Source organism: Elephantulus edwardii, unplaced genomic scaffold, assembly GCF_000299155.1.
Source record: "Elephantulus edwardii isolate Elephantulus edwardi_28Jun2011 unplaced genomic scaffold, EleEdw1.0 scaffold00075, whole genome shotgun sequence".
Taxonomy (NCBI): Eukaryota; Metazoa; Chordata; class Mammalia; order Macroscelidea; family Macroscelididae; genus Elephantulus; species Elephantulus edwardii.
In genome coordinates this window covers 8,049,434-8,060,821 of record NW_006399825.1, presented here as the reverse complement: position 1 = coordinate 8,060,821, position 11,388 = coordinate 8,049,434, and the positions used below count along the sequence as shown (strand labels likewise).

At 38.9% G+C, this 11,388-nt stretch overlaps 1 pseudogene; it reads left to right on the top strand.

Annotated features, from left to right (window-relative positions):
- The first annotated feature begins 2,396 nt into the window (after positions 1–2,396).
- LOC102862975 overlaps positions 2,397–11,388 on the top strand; it is a 33,747-nt pseudogene continuing 24,755 nt past the window's right edge.

Genomic DNA, 11,388 nt, shown 5'->3' with positions numbered 1-11,388 from the left:
TTTTACTATTTGGCTCTCAAGAAATGAGAGTTGACACAGAGAGACGAGTGAAATAGAGATGTAGAAGGTTCATTAATTCATAATACAGTTTACCATTTGTCTTCCTTCACTTGAGGTCAAGTACTAGATTATGCCATTTTTATTTCCATAAAATTTTTCTAGATACAGCAAGCACCCTTGTTTATGTTGTAAATGTGTGGTAAACTGTATGCTAAAAAGGAGAGAGTCCCAGGAAAGGAGAAAAATATATGCCACTTGAACTGGTAGAAATAATTAGTAGACAACTAGATGAACAACTTTCTCTTCCCTGCTGTACTTTGTAATATCTCACAGTGAGAGAGATACCAGAGAAAAGTGTTGTGAGGTGCCAGTAAGTGGGTCCTGACTCATAATGACCAGTGGACAACACAATGAAGCACTGCCTGTCCCTGTGTTAGCTTGAATTTTGCTGTGCTTAAATCTACCTGCCACTGTGTTAATCCATCTCATTGAAATTGTCCCCTTTTCTGCTGACCCTCTAACTTGACCATGTTTAAGTCTTTCTCCATGTTAGACAGTCTTTCTGTCTGGCTTCTAAGGAGCAGTCTGGCTATATTTAAGACAAATTTGTTTATTCTGGTTCTCCTCATTACTGTGCTAGAGAGGGGCTCTCTGAACCAGGGAGCTTAACTAGAAGAGAGAGATGTGAAGTTAGGAGAAATGAATGGAAAATAAAAAGTGTGAAGAGACATGCCTTTCTCTTTGTCTCTGTACAGGGGCTTTCCTGACATTGTCAAGCTGTTCTTTTGATGACTGATCTCTGACCTCAGTCTTGTCTTTGCAAACTTACCAATAAATTGTGATTTGTTTCCATTTAATGAGCTCTTGGGTGCCTCTTTTGAATGTTCTTCTCTTTAAATAGGTTATTATTAGGAAAAAAAGAAATGTATTACCTCTGGAATTAATGTGGGTGACGTTTTGCCCATTTTTAAATTTGGTATTATTCTCCTTTTTCAAGCATGCTCTGTTTGGCCTGGTTGACACAGTGCATGCACAGGATGAGGAGACTAGAGCAGCTGAGGGGCTGATGGGTGTTAATGGTAGTAATGCTGGAGGATTGGGGCCTGCAGGTCACCAGAGATTGGTTGATAGTCATACCACTTCAAGTCCTTCAAGAGCTTTCTGATATTGCTTAATGGTGACTTTGTAAAATTCTGAACCCTGCCAGTCTAGCCAATTGTTCTTTCTGTATAACTCATCCTGTTTATCAGCCCACTTTCTCTTCCAGCTTCTTGTTATTATTAGATACTGTTGACCCACAACAACCCTGTGAACAACAATTCGTGCTTTTCCTCATCCTGTTCCATCCACACAGTTTCCACTGTGCTCAAGCCCCTTGTTGCAATCCCTGGCAATCCATCTTGTTGAGATTCTTCCTGTCTTTCACTGACCCTCTACCTTTGTAATCATGATGTCTTTTTAATGGAGATGTGCAGCTGTTTCTTCTCATTGTGAGTCTTGACACATCAACAAATGAAGGTCCTTCATTGGGTGAAAGCTTTAGAAAACTGCATCATTCAAGTAGACTCTACTTTGAGGAGACTTATTTCCCTTGTCAAATTTCAGGTCCCTTCCAACCTGAAGACTTCATCTCCCAGTACGATGTTCTTCTGTTATTCATAGAATCTTTGAGGGTCTGCTATTTCATAAGTAGAAGGCAAATCCTTCTTCTTAGTCTGACAAATTTGCTGCAACCTGTCCACCATGGGTGACCCTGCTGGTATTTGAAGTTCCAGTGGCATGGCTTTTAGCATTCCAGCAATTTGTAAGCCACCACAGTACAGCAAGCTGACGAGTGGTGGTCCCGCTGCCTCACCATGTGTTTGGTGTTAGGATGTTCCAGCTGCTGAGCCTCTTGGACAACCATTCTAGTTAGCTGCTTTTTGGCAAATGTCCTCTCCTGGTCCAGCTCTTTGCCTTAATCGAGTAGCTTTCCTTTTCCTAGTCTTTCTTGGCTTACTCCAGTACCAGTTCCTTGGCTATTCTTTTTTCAAGTCGTCTTCTGAAGCTGAACATCATAATTGCAGAGACTTTGAATCAGATGGAGAGCCTTCCTAAATTCTATCATTCTTCTCTCTGCCCCCCCCCAAAGCTGGGTATCGTTGCCTTTGTGAGAGTCCACTCTCACCCACCTTGATGGAGACCCAGTGGATACAGCCCATGGCTTTTATTCCTGCTCCTGCAACAGCTTAGATAGAGCTTGTGAACACTGTAGCACCTACTTAGATGCTTCTTGTGCTCAGTAAAAGCAAGGCCATGATCCAAGGCCATGACCCCACAGAGGAATAAAGAGATGCTTACTTGTCCATAAGATTTTCTAAAAATATGATTATGACTGGTTTTGAGAAGATGCAACTATGTCGACAGCTAAGGACGAAAGGGATGCAGAGAAGTTTGGCACCTTTGACGTGTATGGCAGAGATGTTGGTGCTGCACAAACATCATTTTGTCCCTCATATTTCCCAGTCCTTTTGTTGTTGGAAGGGGCCATGTTTTTAGCTCTGGTCAGTGAGCTACAGTAGAATTGATGTGTGTCACTTATTATACAAAGCACTGAAAAGTCAGTATTACATAAGAGCTATCTCTTTCCTTGCCATGGTAACAGAGAAGTCCAAGTTTTGTAGAAAATCCAGCCACAAGTTTGAACAGGCTCCATTATCTTGGGTTCCTTGTAATTGAGAACACTTTATTGACCCACACTGGTCATGTATGTCTAGTGGAAAACCAATGTTCGTATTAAGCTACGGAAACTACAGGGTTATTTGTTATTGAGATTAATGTAGTCTATGTATACTATTATATTTAGTGGATTACACACCAGCACTGTCTTCCAATTGGTTCCAATTTAAAGTACCCCTCCTAGGTTGTAAATATTGACAAGAGATCCTCCCTCCCCCCCTTTTAGCTACTGGTGGATTGGAGCTGCCAACATTTTGGTTAGCAGCTACTTAATTACATCAGCAATCATGAGAATGATGCAAGGTTCTGATCTATTCATAGGGTCACTATGAATCATAGGCAACTCAATAGCACTTAACAATGCCAGAGCATTATTAAGTATTATTTAGTAGATTAACTGCAAGAATGACAAGATTACACAAACTCACCATCTGAACAAGACCCTTTCAATATGTCAATACATTTCTATAAATTAGGCCATGACTAAGAAACAATTATGAAAGAGAAAGTTTGCTTTGTATTGTTCAAAATTACCAGCATTGTAGGACAAACTGAACTCCTGGACACTCCATTAAATAAAGCCAACATCCTGAAAACACCAATGTGAGAGTCTAAAACAAGAGTACACCAGACTCAAGATAAAGACTGGCCATTGTAACATTATCTGAAAATACTGTAGTTAAAAGGGTCCAAGTGAGAAATAGAAGAATTGTAATATGAAATTTTTAGGAGTTTTATGATTTCAGGGCCTGGTTATTTTTATGTTTGTATGTTACATTTCTAGATCAAGTCAAAAGTCATTGATAGGTGCATAGATTTCTACTCATAGTGACCATACATGACAGATTAGCACCGCCTCACAGGTTTTCTTAATTTAATCTTTGTAAAAGAAGATTGCCAGGTCTTTCTGCAATCAAGTGTTGAAAGCAAAAAGATCTCCCTAAAGAGAGCTCTGGTGCTCTTGTGGGTAGAGAATCACATTGTCAACGCAAAGACAGTTGATTTGACTCCACCAGCTGCTCCATAAAAGAAAGATGGGTAGTCTCCTCTGGTGTGATTTCCAGCCTCTGAAAAAAGGCTGGAGGGTCAGCTGTATTGGTTCTAACACAAAGACAATGCATTTGAATTCTTTTTTTTCTCTCTTAGAGTCACTTAGTGACTTTTAGTTAGCCATGGAATCCCTAAATAATTTGCAAACAGAACTTTCTCTTTTAAAAATCAAAGCAGAAATCATCATCCATGGTTTATTTTCTTGTCTGTAAATCATCAAAATCTCTCCCAGTTGTGATTTGGGGAAGCAATTAAGCATGGTCGGAAAAATTATTAAACCAAGAAACCAAAGTATTAGGAACAGCTCTTCTACTAACTATGATTTTATAGCAAATCATTCACTTCTCCAGATCCAGTTCCTGGTCTGTTAAGCAGAGTTTGGTGGTGAGCTCTCGTGGCCTAGTGGCAAGAAGCTGCACTGCAATCACAGAGATATACAGTTTGAATCCACCAGATGCTCTGCTGGAGAAGGAGGAACAGTCTCCTCATGTACCAGTCAGATCTGACTTGACGGTACACACACGCACACGCACACACGAAATAGAGTTTGGACTGTCTTCAGATATCCCTTCAGTTTTAAAATTTTATTATTTGGGTATACAATTGGCATGTCTATATAAAGAAAATAATATATAGTAACACATTTTACTTTTGCCAAAAGATCTTAAAGAATAACTATTTGAAATATTTCTGCAGCAGAAAAGAATAATTTTATTGAAACTCAAACTTACTGCCATTGAGTTGATTCCAACTCATATCATCCTGCCATTTTGTTCCTAAGGCTGTAAATCTTAACAGTAGGAGATTACCCATCTTTCTTCTGTGGAGTGGCTAGTAGGTTTGAACTGTTGGATATGCACACTCTTTTGGTTAACAGTGCAACAAACTGAGTTTGATCGCTGGTTTGAACTATTATTTTTTGTGTGTGTGTACCATCAAATTGGATCTGACTGGTACAGGAGGAAATTGCCCCTCCTCCAGCAGAGCAATTGGTGGATTTGTACCATGTATCTCTGGGATTGCAGTGCAGCTTCTTGCCACTAGGACACCAGAGCTCCCCTGGTTGGAGCTATTTAGAAAATTTTGAGTTGTGGGTTATACAACTTTATGTTGTTATTATGTTATATAATGTTGGGTCAGTTCTAACTCATTTTGATTCTACACATCAGAAAAAAAAAACACTGCCCTGTTTGTTCCAGGCTTTCCTATTTGAATCCATTATTACCCTCTGGGTCTATTTCATTAAAAGTTTTTTCCTTACCCTCTATTTTACCAACCTTGATGTCCTTTTCCAGGGACTGACTGCTTCCTGATATGTCTAAAGTATGCAAAATGAAGTCTTTCTATCCTGGTTTCTAAGGAGCACTCTGGTTTCATTTCTTCCTAGACAGATACTTGTTCATCTAGCAGTCCATGACATAGTCAATATTCTTCCCCAACACCACCAAAGGCACAATTCTTTGGGCTCACTTACTCATTCATTGTTCAGCTTTCACATTCATATGAAGCAATGGAAAATATCATGTCTTGGGTTAGGTACTTATTAGTCCTTAACATGATCTTTTTGCTTTGAACACTTGAGAAAATCTTTTGTAGCAAATTTTCCAAGTGCAATATGTCATTTGATTTCTTGACTGCTGGCTTGATTGTGGATCCATATACAATTAAATCCTTAACAAACTTTTATCTGTTTATCATTATTTTATTGGTCTTGTAGTGAAGATTTTTGTTTTGTTTATGTTGTACTGAAGTGTTTGATCTTCATCACTGTTTTAAGTCAATTTTCTATTTCAGTATGCAAGGTTGTATCATCTACGTATCATAGGTTGATTACGATTCTTCCTTCAATTCTGATGTCACTCTCTTCACATAGTCAAGCATAATTATTTGCTCACCATATGGATTTAATATTTATTGAACCTGTTTTGAAGTGTACAACTTGGTATAAATAGTAGTATCAATAACTCAAGCTCCCTGCCTTTGAATCAGTTCTAACTCTTGTTTGCGGTTGAGTCTAAACTGACTTGTAGCTGACCCTCAGCAAGTTTTCAGAGGCAATACATCACACAGAGTTCTCCCATGGAGCAGCTAGTGTATTTTAACCAGTCCCTTTGGTATTACAGAACAGTTTCCTACAGCTAGGTCACTGGAGCTCCTAAGAGTCCCAGCTATTAATGGCCCCTCTTGGGCAACTATCTATCTTTCATCCATGGAGCAGCTGCTGGATTCAAACCACCAGAGACAAAGCAACACCTCATTAACCCATCAGAGCTCCTTCTATTATCAATACTAACTTATAAAAGCTCTGTATTTCACTCTGATGGGCATAGAAAAATAATATAAAATATTATTGATGAAATTATGAAAGTTGAACATATTTTTCCTCTATTTCACATAAAAGTATTTAGTTTTATTTCCCCAGATTTATGATATTGAAGAGCAATGACTGAGTCATATCCTGCTACATATCCAGAAAATGTTCAATAAATAGTTACTGAAGTGAAAAGCCAGCTGATTGAGAGTACAAAACAAGACAAATATTGAATCCAGCATAGGCCTATTTATATTTTGAAGATTAAAAAAAAATCATAATGGTTACTTCCCCTATTGCTCGTTCTACAAAATGTGACACTTTTCCAATATTTTTTCCTGTTGTTAAGAATGTCTACATTTTACTTAAATGCTGAGTCCATTACACAAGCATTTGAAATGCACTGAAGTTCAAAAACAAGATAGTCTATGGCCTTGCATTCAAGTTTTTTGGCTTTTAGTAAATATTTATCTGGCCCTTCACAATGACCTCCAAATAACTGCACTAGACTATCTGCTTGCAGAAATTACACAGATAATTTCAAGAGCAGCTGAGGCTACTGTAATACCCACATTCACAACCTTCACCCTGAGTAAGATAAGTTCGTGCTCATTTGTTCAGGGGCCCCTGAAACACAGATATATCCATATCAAGACTTAATTTCTTCTGTTTTGATCTAAAATGTCTGTAATTAAAATAGATTAAACATTTAGAGAGCTAAAATGTGATGGTTTTCTTTTCCAAACACCAAACTAATCATGTTTTAAAATGGGAATCTCTTCTGTTTGAATGTATTTTTTTTTTCATGAAAAATGAAAGACCAGCTTAAAACCTTTGTGCACATATGAAAACAGCCTTTGTGGTAGTACGATGGTTAAGTACTCGGTCACTCACTGAAAAGACAGCAATTTTAGCCCACCAATCACTCTGAGAGGAGATGTGGCAACTAGCTTCTGTAAAGATTACAACCTTGGAAGCCCTATTAGGCATTTCGGCTTTGTCCTAGAGGGATACTGTGAGTTGGAATTAACTCAGTGGTAGTATGTTTAGTTTTGTCTTGGTGTGCATACGTGGAGTAGTCATAATCCGAATCAATTGGATTACAACTAGTATACTATAAAGACACAAAATCATGTCTCAAATTTGAGAAAAATCTTTGTCTAAATTTCTCAAAAACATTTTTTTAAAGAATTGTCTTTTCTTTCTTTTTTTAATTTTTTTTAATTTTATTATTTTTGTGTAAGTGTACCGTCAAATCAGATCTGACTGGTACAGGAGGAGACTGCCCCTCCTTCCGTGGCAGAGCATCTGGTGGATTTGAACCGTACACCTCTGGGATTGTAGTTGCAGCTCCTTGCCACTAGGCCACCAGAGCTCCCCTTCAAAAACATTTTTTTTTAAAAATGGAAACAAGACAACTTCCTATTTCTTTTTGTACAAATGCAAGTTTTGATTAAGTTTGTAGATAATAATCTAGAAGGAGGCGAGCTCTGGTGGCCTAGTGGCAAAAAGGTGTACTGCAAGCCCAGAGGTGCACGGTTCAAATCCACCAGATTCTCTGCTGGAGAAGGAGGTACAATCTTCTCCTGTACCAGTCAGATCTGATTTGACAGTACACACACACAAAATTTAAAAAATCTAGGGGAGCTCTGGTGGCCTAGTGGCAAGGAGATGCAACTATAATCCCAGAGGCGCACGGTTCGAATCCACCAGATGCTCTGCCTGGGAAGGAGGGACAGCCTCCTCCTGTACCAGTCAGATCTGATTTGACGGTACACACACACAAAAATAATAAAAAATTTAAAAAATTTAAAAAGATCTAGAAGGAGTTTGATCATGGGCTACACATCTCTCAGTATATCCTTATTTCAGCCAGCTAGATGCTCACAGTGTCTTTGGTGTCTTGAATATTCTTTTACTTCTAAACCATAATTTCCTTCTACTGGCTGACTCATACCTTTTAAGGTGATATTTGCTAATCTGTAGCTCACAAATGATGTATTACATTGAGAAAATCTGCAAAATCCATCTTTAATATGTTAAAAGGTAAAGATATCACGAAGTGAACCTGACCAAGCTATAATTAATGCCTCTGAGCTACGGCATTGGCAAAGAATATTGAATGTACCATGAACTCCCAGAAAAATTAAATTATTTTGGAAAAAGTATAGCCAAAGCTCTCTTTAGAAGTGAGGACAAGACTTCATCTCCAGAACTTTGAACATGTTAATAGTAATACCAGGCTTTGGTAAAGAGCAGCAGACTTGATAAAGTAGGATCAGTTAAAAAGAGTAATACCCTCAGTGACATGGATACAACAGTGGGCTCAAACATAAAGACTGAGGAGATGATACAAGGCCAAGTGGTGCTTTTAGTTGTATTTAAGGTTGCTATGAGTGGGAATGGTTTAATGTCACCTAACAGAAACAAGAGTTTACATAATAATCAAAATCAATTTATTAATTGTAATCAGCTACTACCCAAGAGAGACTTTTAAAACATATAGAGTATTGAATGTACCCTGGACTGCCAAAAAAACAAGTGGATTCATCCTGGAGAGGGTTAAACCAGGCTACTCCTTGGAGGCAAGGATTCTGGGCCTTTGGACATGTAAGGAGAGACAGGTCCTTGTAGAGAGACATCATGCTTGGTAGGGTGGAGGGACAGTGCAGGAGGGGAAGACCCGCTATGAGGTGGATTGATTCAGTGACTGGGGTAATCGGGATGGGTGTGTCAGAGGCAATGTGATTGGCACAGGATAGAGCAGGCTTTAGGGCTGTTGTACATAAGGTCGATATGAGTCGCAAATGACTAGACAGCACGTAACAACAACAATACAAAATAGAACTAATAGACTTGTGTTGGTTTTGGGGTTTTTTGTTTCCCTTCTAACTGTTACAGAATAATCTTTAAATATACTAAAAATAAATACTCTTTAAAAATGTACCAGATATAAACTATTACTAGAAGGGCTTGTTGTTGTTGTTATTGTTATGTGCCACTGAATCACCTGTGACTCATAGCGACCCTATGTACAACAGCCCTAAAACCTGCTCTGTCCTGTGCCAATCTTATTGTCTCTGAAACACCTTCCTCATTACCCCAGTCACTGAATTAGTCTATCTCATTGAGGGTCTTCCTCTCCTGTGCTTTCTCTCCACCCTCCCAAGCATGATGTCCCTCTCCAACGACTAGTCCTTCCTTGGAATATGTCCAAAACATGTCAGACAAAGCTTCAGAATCCTTGCCTCCAAGGAGCAGCACAGTTTAATCCTCTCCAGGTTGAACCTGTTCTTTCTCTTAGTAGTCCATGGTATATTCCATACTCTTCTCCAACACTACAGCTCTAAGGCATCAATTCTCAAGGATTATTTATCTGCATTTTGTTTGCCAACTTTATGTAGACCATCTGTAAGAAGTCTTATTTGTCATTAGCTTACCTTCTAACACCTTCCTGTAAGGATTTTTATTTCTTGGCAACAAAATGTCAATAACAAAACAATGGGGAAGGAAAGGACAAGCAAGTGCAGTAATTGGCCTAAATTACAATTTTCCAGTTAAAAGATTAATGATCAACATCAAGTTCTCCATCATCCATTACCTCTCCTAAAGTATAACTAAGGTTAACCCTCCAGAGTGAAACCCAACTCCTTCCCTTTATGAACGAAAGTCTTCTCTATCTTTCCAATGTTATCTTTTTCACTTATCTATAGGGTCTAGTGGAACTAAACAGTTCTCTGAACATACTAAGCCCTTTCTCAAATGTTTACCTTCTTTTTAATTTTAAAAAGGGGAGACGGAGGAAAGCTAAAATTGCCTTGGAAGGAATACTGGTGAAGCACTCCTTAGAGACAAAGATATGAAGACTTAGTCTCACATACTTTGGGCATGTTGTCAAGAGATGCCAGGCCTTGAAGTAGACATCATGCTTGGGAATGTTAAAGGTCAGAGAATGGGAAGACCCTCAGTGAGGTGAGCTAACAGTGACTATAATTATGGGTTTAAGCACATCAGAAATTGTGAAGATGATAAGGAAAGGTTTGTTTAGATCTGTTGTACATATATATGTTCCTTGGAGTCAGAGTTAACTAGACAACACGTTATAACTGTCCATTTTTTACAAATACAAATAAAGGGAGAAGGTGCTATAATCTTCTACATACTATTCCTCCACCTTCAATGCCTCTCCCACCCCTTCATTACCAGATTGTCTCCTACTTTACTTCAAAACCGAGCATAATTTCATTAGTAACCCTGTGTTTTTTAAAACACACACACACAAAACCCAACCAACATCTTTGTTTAAACTTTCAGAATAGAATAGCATGCCTCTTTTATTTTTATTATACCTGGTTTCTATGACGTGGGATTGTAGGTGATTTTATATTTTTATTTTCTTTTTTATACTTTTCTATAAATTCTTAAATCCCAGTAATGTATTACTTTTTTTACTTCAAAAAATATTTCAAAAAGTAACTCAAGACAAAAGAAATAAATAAAAAGCAAGTAGTCTTGGTGGTTGTTGTTACCTGTTACGTGCCATGGAGTTACTTGGAATTTATAGTGACTCTATATACAACAGCACCGAACCCTGCTCCATCCTGAACCAACCTCATTATCTCTGATACACCAACTCTTATTATGCCAGTCACTGAATCAAAATGGTCCAAAAACTCACTTCCTCAAAAAGCTGCATATAGAAATTCCATATGACCTAGCAATTCCACTGCTTGGAATATACCACAAAAGAATGAGAATGGAGGCACTGAAACTTGTACCCTAATGCTCATAGCAGCCTTATTCACCATCACAAGAACATGGAAACAGCCCAGATATCCAACCACAATCAAATGGATTGAGAAATTATGGTACATTCACACAATGGAATACTATGCAGGAACAATGATTTTGTAAATTACTACCTAACTTGGGAGAGACTGGGGTAGGGGCAATTGGATGGGGAGTATACCAGCCAGCTCCTGGGGGGTGTTGCCCTGCTCGGGATGGGCTGCCCTCAGCCCCCAGCTCGGGGCGAGCCGTCATGGCCCTCTGCCCGTGGTGGCCTGCCCAACGGCCCTTGGCTCAGGGTGAGCCGTCGTAGCCCTCAGGATGAGCTCCTCAGTCCCCAGTTTGTGCCATTGTCCCCAGATTTAAACCTGGGTGGGGAAGGAGAAAAAAAAATAATGCCTAGGGTATCCAATGTTACCTAGGCCTCCTTCTGCCATCCTCCCCCCCAGTAAACCTGAAAGCAACACCCTCAAAGCCCTTCTATTTGTAACTCACAAGTTTGTTCTCTCTAGGTTTGCTCC